Source organism: Triturus cristatus, chromosome 5_1 (assembly GCF_964204655.1).
Source record: "Triturus cristatus chromosome 5_1, aTriCri1.1, whole genome shotgun sequence".
In the NCBI taxonomy this organism is placed as follows: Eukaryota; Metazoa; Chordata; class Amphibia; order Caudata; family Salamandridae; genus Triturus; species Triturus cristatus.
The window spans coordinates 522594012-522607184 of NC_140587.1; positions in this window are offsets into that span (position 1 = coordinate 522594012).

Sequence of the window (13173 nt, forward strand, 5' to 3'; positions counted from 1 at the left end):
ATATTCCATATATAAAGGGACCAGACAGGGTTGTCATCTATCCCCTCTAATTTTCATACTAACATTAGAACCATTAGCAATAGCACTGCGAAAAGACTTCACGGACCGGGGCATAATATTGGGGAATGTGACACATCTTTTTTCGGCATATGCCAATGACATCCTAATGTATTTGCGGGACCTTACTGTGCCATTGGGCTCAATACACAACATGTTCCGACAATTTGAACTGATATCTGGGCTGGCCATCAATGCTGGGAAATCATATGCTTTCTTCTTCACAGACCATGCGGAAATCGACAGTTTGGCCTTTGGAGATGCTCAGTTGGAGGTGGCCCGGAATACTTTTAAGTACCTTGGCATACAAATATACAGGGCTCATGAAGACATGTTAGATGGAAACTTGCACAAAGAAATCCGGGCTCTGCGGTCCAGCATAGGGTTCTGGACGACACTGCCACTCTCTGTAATGGGGAGGGTAGCCATAGCAAAAATGGTGGTGCTGCCGAGGCTTTTGTAATACTTTACGAACTTACCGCTAAAAGTGCTGCAGACCACATTCAAATCACTGAACACAATGCTCACTGAACTTATTTGGGGGAATGGCCGGCGACGGATAATTCTAAAGAAACTACAAGTAAGCACACGAATGGGAGGCCTGGGTGTCCTGGATCTGAGAGCATACTATTATGCAAGCCAATTACAATGGCTATCATATTGGATGGCGGGACGTAATCTGCAGGAAATAGGACTCACAATGGCAGACATAGACAAAGGCGTCCTACATAAGCTATTATTACCGGGTAGTAGACCGCGGAATGATCTTCCCCCATTATTGGTCATGGCGCTTTGCTGCTGGAAGGCGGCGCTACACTACACACAAGCACCCCCAGCATATGCAGGCAACATTCCCTTATTGGGGACTCCCCTACCAGGAGGCACACTTAGGAAGCGCAGGTTGAAGCCCTGGTTGGAAGCAGGAGTTAGCACAATGGCAGATCTCTTTGGCGATGGAACATTATTAGACCATGACACCTTTGTAAGTGAAACGGGGGTCCCGGCACATTTATATATAATACATGCTGCACTGCTGAGATACATCAGGATGCACTGGGCCCCGCAAGGACAGGAACCCACTACCAACGAGCTAGTTAGGATGATATATTATATGGGGAGAGGTAGACACCTTATTAGATGGATCTACACAGGTATTAGCTCACATACGGGAGCCAACCTTACTACACTGAGGACAGCATGGGCGGGGGACATGAGCAGGGTCATCACGGATAGAGAATGGGCACGGATACTGGAACACCCAAGGAAGACTTCAAGGAATGCAAAGTTCAAATTCATACAGACAATGGTATTGCACCGTGCTTATCTTACCCCACATAAATTAAATCGAATGTTCCCACATACCCCACACTATTGCCCGCGATGCCTACTAGAGGGAGCGTGCATAATGCATATGCTATGGGCCTGTCCTAAAGTGCGGGGATACTGGGACACTGTCAGACAGAGGTTAGGGGAAGCGACAAACTGAGAAATACAGATTACACTGGAGGAATGCATCTTAGGGCTCCACAAACAAGCCTCAAGACATAAAGTGCAATACCGCTTTATAGATTTAGTGCTCATTCTAGCTAAACGTAATATAACTATGCGATGGAAATCGCGGAGACCCCCAGACATACAGACATGGCATACGGAAATGTTGAAATGGGGCGCTGCAGAAAGTGCGGCACTACGTACAGAAGAGCTCAAGGGGCTGCGAAAAATACCAATAGCGCTGGAATAGGATATAATGATGGAAGCGATAAAATCGGTAGATGAAGTCTAAGACCCTACACAGAGTGCATTACTGTCCGTACAGAAGGGCGCCTGGTTTTTGTTGATAGTACACGAGAAGGGTATTGTATAATGAGTATACACAGATTGGGATGGATATGCAGTGGAAGACGCAAAATGCACAGGACACAGACACACAAGTGAGACGGGGGAAGAATGGGTGGGGGGGAGTTGGGGATTGTTTAAATGCATAACTGTGATGAAGATATTATCAACAATAGGGGTCCCCGACAGGACTCTGTTTTTGGAACATTTATCCCAGAGCACAAAATAATGTATCTATGCAGCGACGTGATTGTATTATGTTTAAACTACTGAGAGATATGTACGGAATAAGGTTGCTACAAACGATTACGATGGTGTTATTTGTATTACGAGACCTTGAAAACCAATAAAATGTTTTAAAAAAAAAAAAGTATCACAGCTGTTAGTATGAAGAAAGATAAAAGGATGCTAGTGTTTTTTTTTCTACTAAAAAACCTGATTGCTTGCCCTCAAATCCTAGTGCTGGCTTAGCAACTTTATGTTTAGGAGAGAGAGTATTGGTTGGCTCCAATTATTGTTTGTGCAAGGACAGCTCCACGTCAGGTTTTTTTAATTTTGCAAACATAACCGTTCTTCCAATGGTTGGGTGTGTACAGATTATGAACTCTAGAATCATGAATCCTTTAATGGTTAAGCAGGGTGTTCTTGCCCCTTTATTTTTTTTATTTTTTTTATTTTACAGAGTTTTATATAGTGCGAACATGACCCTAATCGGGTATCAGAGCGTTTTACATAGCACCTGTTGCATTACATGAGGACACGTGATTTGCCCAGAATCACAGGAAGTTCAGCGTCATTGCCGAGACTCAAATCCAGTTCCCCAGATTCAAGGTCGACCGCCCTAGCCGTTAGGCCAACTCCTCTCTTTATCTCATGGAGATGGCCAAGAAGTGTCAAATGATCTAAGCAAACTGTTGATACTTGCAAAAATATCTGGAGAAAACCTGCCTGGAGAACTGTGACTTTGGAATAGAACATCACAAGAAACCCCTCTGCTAAGATTGCATTTTTGCCAGACATCTCTTTCAACAGTGATTTCTAGTACATTGCTGTGCCCTAATCAGAGAATGTAGCAGGAGCAAATACCATACCAACTCCCAGACCTCTTAGCTTTCTTCAGGTATCAAGAATTTGGGCTTTTGTAAGCCTGCAGTAATTTGTTTGTAACTTCATTGGACTCTGACTGCAGCTGGCTGTCACTTAAGAAAATTTGATTTCATAGTGAATTCACTCATTCCAAGCTTGGACTAATCTCTTAGTCATGTTCCTCTTCAGACTATTAGTGTTAAGTATTTTGATAATATCTTCTGCTGCCCTAGACCTAAACAGTATAAGAAAATCACATTCTAAGCATGTAATTTAGTCCCCAGTGAGTGGGCTGCTATGCTGGGAACAGCAGAAAACCTAATTCTGCAGGTCCGGTGGTGACACCCCACCATATTCAACCCTCCATATTGGGTTGGCAGGGAATTTGTAACAAAAGTGCTATTGTAAGACCACCATGATAGACTGGCTGGTATTTTACATAAATTTCAAAGAGAAACCTTGGGGTACATGGGGTACTCCTCAAAAATGTTATATGATACTTGTGGAGCTTGGTCTAAGCCTGAAATTGTCTGAAATTGTCTCTCCTCCTTAGGCTTGTGAGAGGTCTACAACGCCAAAGCATTTTTCTGCCATCAGCCACTTTATTCTTTGATGGGGATTTAAGAACTGAAAGTGCACTAATGGGACCTGTTTTTGATTTCCTGACAGCAGTGAAGACAGCCCTTTTCTCACCTCTTGCCCTGTGACCCTGCCCTGTAGCCCTGAGGCATGTTGACGCAATGTGGGACTTAGTACAGAAGAGTGGATGGACACTTTGGGGGTATGAAAACGTTGGTTTCTGTACCAGAAGCAAAAGTCTGTTACGGTGGGGGCACTTTGTACTCCTGAGACCCACTGCTGGCTACGCACGCCGTTGTGCATAACTACGCAAACACACTGCTGATCCTGCCAACCTCGGACCCCGTATGGACTGTACTTGACCTGAAGATTGGCGCTTCAGGGATAACATGCACTATTCTGAGAAGTGACTGTTTGGAGTGATAAGCATTGGGAAGCTTGAACACTGGGCAACCCCTGCCCTGGCTGCACAAAATGAGGGATTGTTTTGGTCTGGATCTGTATTCATGATGCTGTGTTGTCTCTTATTAGGAATGCAAGAACACCAGTTCTAAGAACTACTTTATATTCACACAATTCAGGTGTCCTTTAAGCATATTTGACTGAATCCTGACATTTCATATTTTCTGTTTATGGAAACCTCTGCTGTATTCTTTGTGGCTGAACAACTGGGAGTTGAAATTTTGCAGTAAGACATCTACTGCTGCAAAAATTCAATCCCTACTTTAGATGTGGTGCACTGAATGTCCATCCTTCTGATGGGGGATTTAGTCTTGTTGGATAGCTAAAGTAATGACCTGGAACTGGAATGGTGGATAACCCAGCAATGACTAGGAAGCTTAGTAAATAAAAATAACAATATTCATGCACCGTAGAGATGCCACCAACATAGGGAATACCTCAAAATGGGGCTTGAATGGAAGGGTAAACTGAGATGGATACTGGCATGGCTAGTGGACCTTGATTCCATAGGCAGCCCCAATACTCAAATATCTCAGCTGAATGTGCAGCTAGTTTACATGCAAGAGCTAATTAACATCTACTTCCTTTCTACTATCTGGAACTATATGGCTAAAGCACCGAAGCCACCAACCAAGAAATGATAGAGTTCCTGGCCCATGCCCAGTTGGACACTTTGGGGGATTTAAATAGGGAGCAGTTGAGTGGCCTTATTTCCCCGAGCGAGGTACAGGGTGCCATTAAAGAATTGGCAAAAAGAAAGCCGCCAGGCCTAGACGGCCTACCAGCGGAGTTCTATCCAACGTATTCAAATCGCCTGATACCGTACTTCATAAAGGGGTTCACAGAGGCATGGAAGAGGGGTGAACTTCCAGCCTCTGCATGAGAAGCGCTGGTGGTCCACTCCCCAAACCTGGAAAACCTCCTCATCTTTTTCAGTCCTACCACCCTTCTTGATGTTAAACCTTGATTTCAAAATTTTCGGCAAGCTGCTAGTGACAACATTATACCAATACCTGCCCACCTTGATCCATAGGGACCAGAAGGGGTTTATTTCTCTACAGAACACTTCCCTTAACCCGAGGAGGCTATATCGGGTACTGGATGAGACTGGCGGGAGTCAGTACCCTCAGGCAATCGTGGCCTCTGTAGATTTGGAATGGGCATTCAACATGGTCAACTGGCATTTCCTTAAAGCCACCATGGACTGTTTCAGGCTTGGCTGGGTTGAGATGATTTACTCTCATCCATTAGCCTGGGCTAAAACAGGCCCCCATATCTCACCTCAGTATCCTGTCTTTCATGGCATGAGACAGGGCAGCCTTCTCACCACTCCTATTTGTGATAACTACAGAACCACTTGCCAGAGTGGCTAAAAGAAAAGGTGACAATAGGGGTATAATGCTGTGGAATGATGAAGTGCTGTTTTGCTTCTGAGATGCAGCATGAGACCCGGTGCAGATGCAGAATCCCCTGTGGGAATTTTGGGTAGTTTTAGGGCTGAAGACCAATCATGTAAAAACTTCTGTCTTCCCAGTGTACCCAAGCGGGGAAATAATGGCCAAGACTAATTTAGGGTTGGCATGGTTCCCTACCACCTTTAAATACTTAGGAGTGAATGTATACCACAAATTGGAAGACCTCTGGGATGGTAACCTAGGTGCAGCGTTTCAGGCTCTGAGGGGCTCTGTATCATTTTGGAAATCATTACAACTACCAATCAAATCTAGGCTAGCCCTTACTAAAATTAGCATACTTTCCAGGCTCCACCACTTCTTTTTAAGTGTAAGAGTATGGGTCATGACTAAGTAGCCAGAGGACTCATCATACTAGTACATGAACTGGGGTAGGATTCGGGTAGACAGTGGATGGCTCTTGATACGCATAAATACCCATTCATGGATTGGGGCATTGGAGTCCCAGATTATTATCTTTATTACCAGGTAGCACATATCCAGTGGCTAACATGGTGGATGGATGGTCAGCATGCAGAGGAATTAGGTACAGCTTGAGGTGAACTGAATGTGGTGGCCCTAGTTGTTGTCATATTATGTAAACCAGTGAAACACCAAACACTGCCCATACTACTCTCTGCTTCTACACAGTGCTGGAGGAAATGTGTCAAATTGACCCCAAAGGGTCCTCTATATACTCCAGCACTACCTTTTGTTGGCCTACCATATGAGGGCCAGCATTCCTTTTTGATGGTGCACCAACTTGTGCATTGGACTGAGGTTGGCCTACTGACGGTGGACAATTGTTTCACTTAGGGTACCCTAATGCCACTGGACCAGCTAACAGCAGATTGGCGCCAGGATGCTCCTTTGGGAATGGCAGTGTGCTCTATAAGTATACCATTCATTCATTCATTATGGTCTAACACCAAGGAAATTTCTAAATTACGGAGACCTGCCCTGAGCATTTGCATGCTAATGTCAGACAAGCTTGAAAGAGCCTCCACACCACAAGGTATCTCAACTACATATATCAATGGGGAACATCGCCCACCTGATTACCTGGCTTTTAAGGGCACTCAATGAGATGATCTGGAAAGATCTGACTAAGGTCAAAAGACGGTGGGAGGCAGATCTATGTCATTTGATTGCTGAGAATGAATGGGAAAGGATGCTGTTCTACACTCAAAACGTGTCATGGAACATGAGACTAAATTTCACACAATTGAATATATTGCACTCAACATACTTATCCCCTGGGAAAATAACAGACATTTTTAGGGGTGAGAAGAGGCCCTGCCTGAGATGTGGGTCATTAATGGCAAATTTTTCCACATGGTCTGGGCCTGTCTGGTAGTAGAGTCTTGCTGGGAAGGAAGAGTGCACCACTGGGGACAACTGGAACTGATGACTGAGGTCTGTCTCCTGGGCAGCTTCTTCTGACTTGCCCCAAAGAAACTGCAAAACAGACACTTGGGCACCAAAAGGAGACGAGGTACACCAATAAATGACCCCTAGAGATGGGAACCCTAATGATGATGTTGCAGTTGACTGACCATGTGCATGTGCAGCTATCATAGAGTTTGTAACAATAACTGGTATCTCAATCAAATACTATCCTGCATTGTAATGAATACATGTAATGCAAACAGTTATCCTGCATATCGCTTGTATCTTGTACACTGAAAAATAAAACAAATAAAAGACAATAAAAAATAAAAAAGAAGATACACTTGCAGTCAACCTTCCTGTCCCCTGTCAAATAGATCCCACGACTTGGTTCCTGTTGACAATGTGGCACTCCATCCACAGTCCCTTAAACTGGATCCACATTAACATTTAGGGGTTCCGATATGGCATATTGCGTAGTTGAAGGTATGAAACCAATTCGTCCATTAGAGAGACTGGTTTACTTAAAGATTGTGATATGAGCCTAACTGATGTCAGTCAACGCATTTCGTTCCTTTGGGGATCAATGCCCAGAATTCAGGCTATATAAGAGACAGCACTGACACTTCCATCAATTAGTGCATTGTCTGAAACATGCCCTGATTGCGTTTGTGTACCCATTATCCATCTCCCCCATCGAAGCCTATGTCCGGCAATACAGCTCACATAAAGGGTAGAGACTGGGCTCGCCAAACACACTCGTAATCGAGCTGTTCTCCAATCCTGCTCTAATTTGTCACTCAAGTTCATGGACTAAAACATTCTGCATAACTGGTATTGGACAATGACCCTATTGGCCAGATTGTAACTGAGAATGTACTTACTATGTTAGAGAAGTGCCCTAGAGGAGGGACCATGCTTCACATCTTCAGGGCCTGCCCAGACATCTCTGGTTATTGGTTTGCAATCTGCGACACTTTGCCAACTTCTAGCTTGAGCCTTGTTCAGCAATCTATGAAGCTACTGCTGATACACAATTTTTCCAATATCCAGAACGTACCCAATAAATAGCGCTGATAGCTTTCCTACTAGAAGTCCCTAACATGTATCCTCTGCCACTTAAAATCTCGAAGACCACCCACAGAAAGTGAATGACTCTTCTGCAAAGGGCAGGACACACTGGAGATATAACATCGAGGATGGGCTCCACTATTGGATAGTGAAAGATACTCTATGAGTCTCACAATACCAGCCTCTGAATGTGACTAAGATTTCATGCTAGTATTATTGTGGCAAGAGTCACCCCTAGAATTCATATGACCGTGCATTATAACGCTTGCAAGATTCCAACTATACGTTGAGGACCCTTTATAATCAATCTCACTGGTACACCCCTTTTTTCTATTTATTGGTCTGCAAGTACTTGTGTTAAAAAAACCTCTCTCCACCTCGAGTTCTTCTGATCTGAACGAGACCAGGTGAAGTCCTCCTCCTCCCATCCCCCCTTTATGCATCCTCCTAGAACACCTTGCCCTCAATAACTTACACACAACCCCATCCTATCCTTAACACCTACTATGGCTCTCAATCCCTTGAAGACCTCTCACATGTAGGGGCCGGCCGTATACTGTCTGCACTGACCTCAGGGCAAGTCTGTTGTTGTTATTGCTTTGACTCTTCTGGATAATGTGTTTTGTATACCAACCACTATTGCTGAGTATAATAATGAATATATGTGTACACTGGTAAAACCTTAACAAAGAAATAACTGGAAAAAAAATAAAACGCAATTCAATGATTTGCTAGAAGTTTTCTCCCAGTGTGTGGCAGACACTCATTGTTTGTCTATGCCCTAGACTGTAATGCATGCATTGTGTTCCAGGGGAGGGGAAAGGTAAGGAGACATAGCGTTGGGAGTCCGACCTTACATCAAGTTTGGCTTCCGATGTCATCAATCTGACAGCTTTGATGCAGCAGGACGCATATGTTGGCACTTCTCATGGTGTCGTTTGTTAAAGGTCTCTCATCACTTCTAATGAGGTAATGATAACTAGAAGTAAGTTGACAGAACATCGGCTGGATTTCAGTGGATATGCCATTTCTGTTCATCTCTTGGGCCTTAAGTCTTGAACCTCAGTCTTTTCCCTACACTTTCCCAGTTTGGGTTTATGGGAATGAGTTTGAAATCTCTATCTCCGTAGCAAGAAACCCATGAATTAAAAGAAATATCAATAAAACCATTAGACAGAATTCAGGTGGGTGGGATTACCAAGATTCATTTATACATGTATGTATGGGGTTTTGTGTAAGAAGGGTTGGGTGATTCATCTAAAGGAAAATAGAGCAATGGTTACAAGCATAATAAATGTGACATTGGTTTCTTGGTAATGTAGTGCTTTATTTTCAGTAATGTAGTGCTTGATTTTCACGTAGACCTGATATTTGCATAGGTGTTGTATTGTTGCATGTTGTTACTGTAAAAGTGGGTGATAATAGGACACAGTTGACACATGAGTGCACTTTCTCAATGTTCCGAGGTGGTAGGTTCCCAATCTGCTGGAGTCAGCTTAATGTAATGTGAGTAGCTCACCCTGGTGAGCAACTGTTGAGGGTAGCTGCAGTGATCAAGTTAACGTAAGTTAGACAAGAATGTATCCAATCGAAACATCCTTGATTATAATGGAATTAAAATAATAATGCATTATGTGAAATTAACAAAACCTTAAAGGGCAGCCCTAGGCATGGGCTGAGATTGCTAGTTGTAGTCATCTGCCTAACTGTGAGCTTTAGTACAATGTCAGATTCTGCTTGGCCCCTTAAGTTAACCACTAAATGTTTCTGCTGATATTTTCTTTTCAAAGTAGTGAGTGGCATGGTGGAGTAAATCCCCCTGTTAGAGTCTCCTAATATGGAAATACGGGATTTTCTATTACCACTTAATTCTAACTCAGGACCTGTGTTTTTCTGACAGAGGACACTTTATTTGCTGGCATGGAAGGATAATGCTTACAAGGCAGCCTTCTATCCTCTCCTGCTGCTGAAGTCTCACAGGAACTTGCCTACCAACAGCAGCAGGACTCAGGGAGTGAGATCAGCATTGTCCCACTTTTAAGTGATGCTCCAGATGGGATTGCCACTTCGCAGCGCATGCAGTGCTCTGATCATCCATATCCTATGGCCCCAGGCATGATATGAGAAGTTTACTCAAAACACGTATCTTCTGAGCTAAGAGTATTAAGTTAAACGGCAAACACTGGCAGGGCAGAACAAGCTTTGTAGGAATACTTAGTCAATCAATCAATCAATGTCGATGTATTATAATATTCCCTTCAGGCCAATAGTCTCCAGTCATGGTGCTTACCTTATTTCCATCTCTCCTGAGCCAAAATGTTTGGTAGATCAGATAAACTTAAAACATAACGTCCGAGTAGTTCTCACAACTCTCTAGCGAGTTCATCCAGCCAGGATTGGGGGAGGCGACAGTCAGCCATTCACTGATGTCCCTCGAGCAACCATATGACTGAGATTTACGTGTGATGCTCAACCACCAGCTGTCCGACAGAAGCAGACTGTCTAACTGGCAGCAGACAGCGTTGGCAGCAGCCTCCCTGAAGCCGCTTCGCGGTTCCCATTCCTCTTCGAATCAGACAATGAGCAGACGTGTGGCCTGGGTGACTTCCAGCAGCTGCTCTCTGTTGCTGATTAGCTGCTGAACTAAAGGAGGCGTAAAGCCTGTTCTGGTGGTGCTGTCAAAGCGCGACCACAACACACGAGTGCAGCGTCTATAAATCCCGATAGCAAATGCACTGTGCTGTACCAGGAGCTGAATGAGCACAAAGCATACACTGTGGCCATTTGTGGAGAACCGCGTCGCACTTTCATCCGAGATTCACAGCTCACATTTTTAACTATAAAACATTACATGAGGGAGACCAGGAAGAAACAAAAGAAAGCGCACACAAATGTATTCTTTGTTACAAAGCTCCCTTCCTATGGATTAGACATCTGGTGTACAGTACAACTCTAGAAACAATATTCATATTGTGCCCATGTTTGCAGGAAACCAAATATATTTACCCTACTCGTTCAACATAAAAGTCATACAAATAGTTGTATTAAATTCTCCCCTTAATTTAGAGACGGATTTATCGCCAAAGTTGCAAGCTTTGTGACATTCTGTAGTTTGTGAGGTCCAGTCAAACCCAAAAAACACCTCCAGCATGTTTTACTCTGGAAAAGCAGCAAAGCCAATTTCTAGCGGGAGTATTCTCTCGTAGAAAATGTGTTTGTTGGAAATGTCTTCTGCTAAAACGTTTCTACTGCGTAATAAAATACTCAGTCGTAAGTTTGCTCCATCAGTCTCACCAGTTATGGGTATTTAGCGTATGAGCATGAACAATTTAAAGGTAATGTAGCTGTGGTTCGTGATCACTAAATCAAAATGTGATGGACATAGATGAAAACCAATGTTGGGCCATAGAAAAGATGTAAGAAGGATGTTTAAGCAATATAACCGACATTCAATAAATATTTGGGTATTTCCTATGATTACTGGTGGTGATTTTAGAAGAAACCAGTGGATTGGCTCTCACATGACAGATAACCGTTTTTGAGATGTACATGTTTTCTCCCATGTCAATCGTAACATATAGTTGGTAGCGGACAGCTTAGCTGCTATGTATGAAATTATTTGTATGTAACTGGATATATAATTTTGAGATATAATTTGATCATAACCCTGTCTGGAGCACTTGTGATTATTTTCTTTTCTGTATTTTTGAAAGTGAACAAAATTGGTTATGTTTTGATACTTTGTGATTTTAGGAAACAAATATTACATGAGATTAGACTCTGAACAATATTGCACCAATAATGATCTATTCTTATTGGGCTGATGTTCCCCATCATGATGCTATGGGAGGCCTTCCTGCAGAACATCTCTCCAGACTGCAACTGATCGAGAACACAGCCGTGAGGCTGGCCCTTGGACTACACAAATGTGATCATATCACTGAGGCAAGCAATAAACTGCACTGCCTACGTGTGAGAATGTTTACAAAGCAGTGTGTTTGGTCCATAAAGTGAGGCCCCTGTCTCGTGACCTATCACAAGCACAAATGATACCTCAATTGTGCGGGTCGGCCTAGTGCCCGTGACAGGAAACGGCGCAAAACGCAACGTGGTCACACCTCAATTTTGCAGTGAAAAATGACCCTTTTTTGGCAAAGTGCCTAGCTGTAGTTTTTAAACCATAACTCTGCCGGCACCTAGGGAAACCTAGCGCACCTATACATTTTTGAAAACTAGACATCCAGGGGAATCCAGGATGGGGTGACTTGACTGCCTCCCACCAGGTTCTGTTACCCAGAATCCCTTGCAAACTTAAAAAATTGTCCAAAAAACCAAATTTTCCCCACATTTCTGTGGTAGAAAGTTCTGGAATCTGCGTGGATCCACAAAATTCCACCCACCTCGCGTTCCCCAAAGTGTTTCGAGAAAAATGGTACCTCACTTGTGTGGGTAGGCCTTGTGCCCGCGACAGGAAACTGCACAAAACGCAACGTGGACACACCACATTTCCACAGTGAAAAATGACCCTGTTTTTGCAAAGTGACTAGCTGTAGTTTTTGAACCCTAGCTCTGCTGGCACCTAGGGAAACCTAGCAAACCTATACATTTTTGAAAACTAGACACCCAGGGGAATCCAGGATGGGGTGACTTGACTGCCTCCCACCAGGTTCTGTTACCCAGAATCCCTTGCAAACTTAAAAAATTGTCCAAAAAAACAAATTTTCCCCAAATTTCTGTAGTAGAAAGTTCTGGAATCTGGGTGGATCCACAAAATTCCACCCACCTCGCGTTCCCCAAAGTGTTTCGAGAAAAATGGTACCTCACTTGTGTGGGTAGGCCTAGTGCCCGCGACAGGAAACTGCATAAAACGCAACGTGGACACACCACATTTTCACAGCGAAAAATGACCCTTTTTTTGCAAAGTGACTAGCTGTTGTTTTTGAACCCTAGCTCAGCTGGCACCTAGGGAAACCTAGCAAACCTATACATTTTTGAAAACTAGACACCCAGGGGAATCCAGGATGGGGTGACTTGACTGCCTCCCACCAGGTTCTGTTACCCAGAATCCCTTGCAAACTTAAAAAATTGTCCAAAAAAACACATTTTCCCCACATTTCTGTGGTAGAAAGTTCTGGAATCTGATGGATAGACAAGATTCCACCCACCCCGCGTTCCCCAAAGTCTTCCAAGAAAAATGGTACCTTACTTGTGTGGTTAGGCCCAGTGCCCGTGACAGGAAACG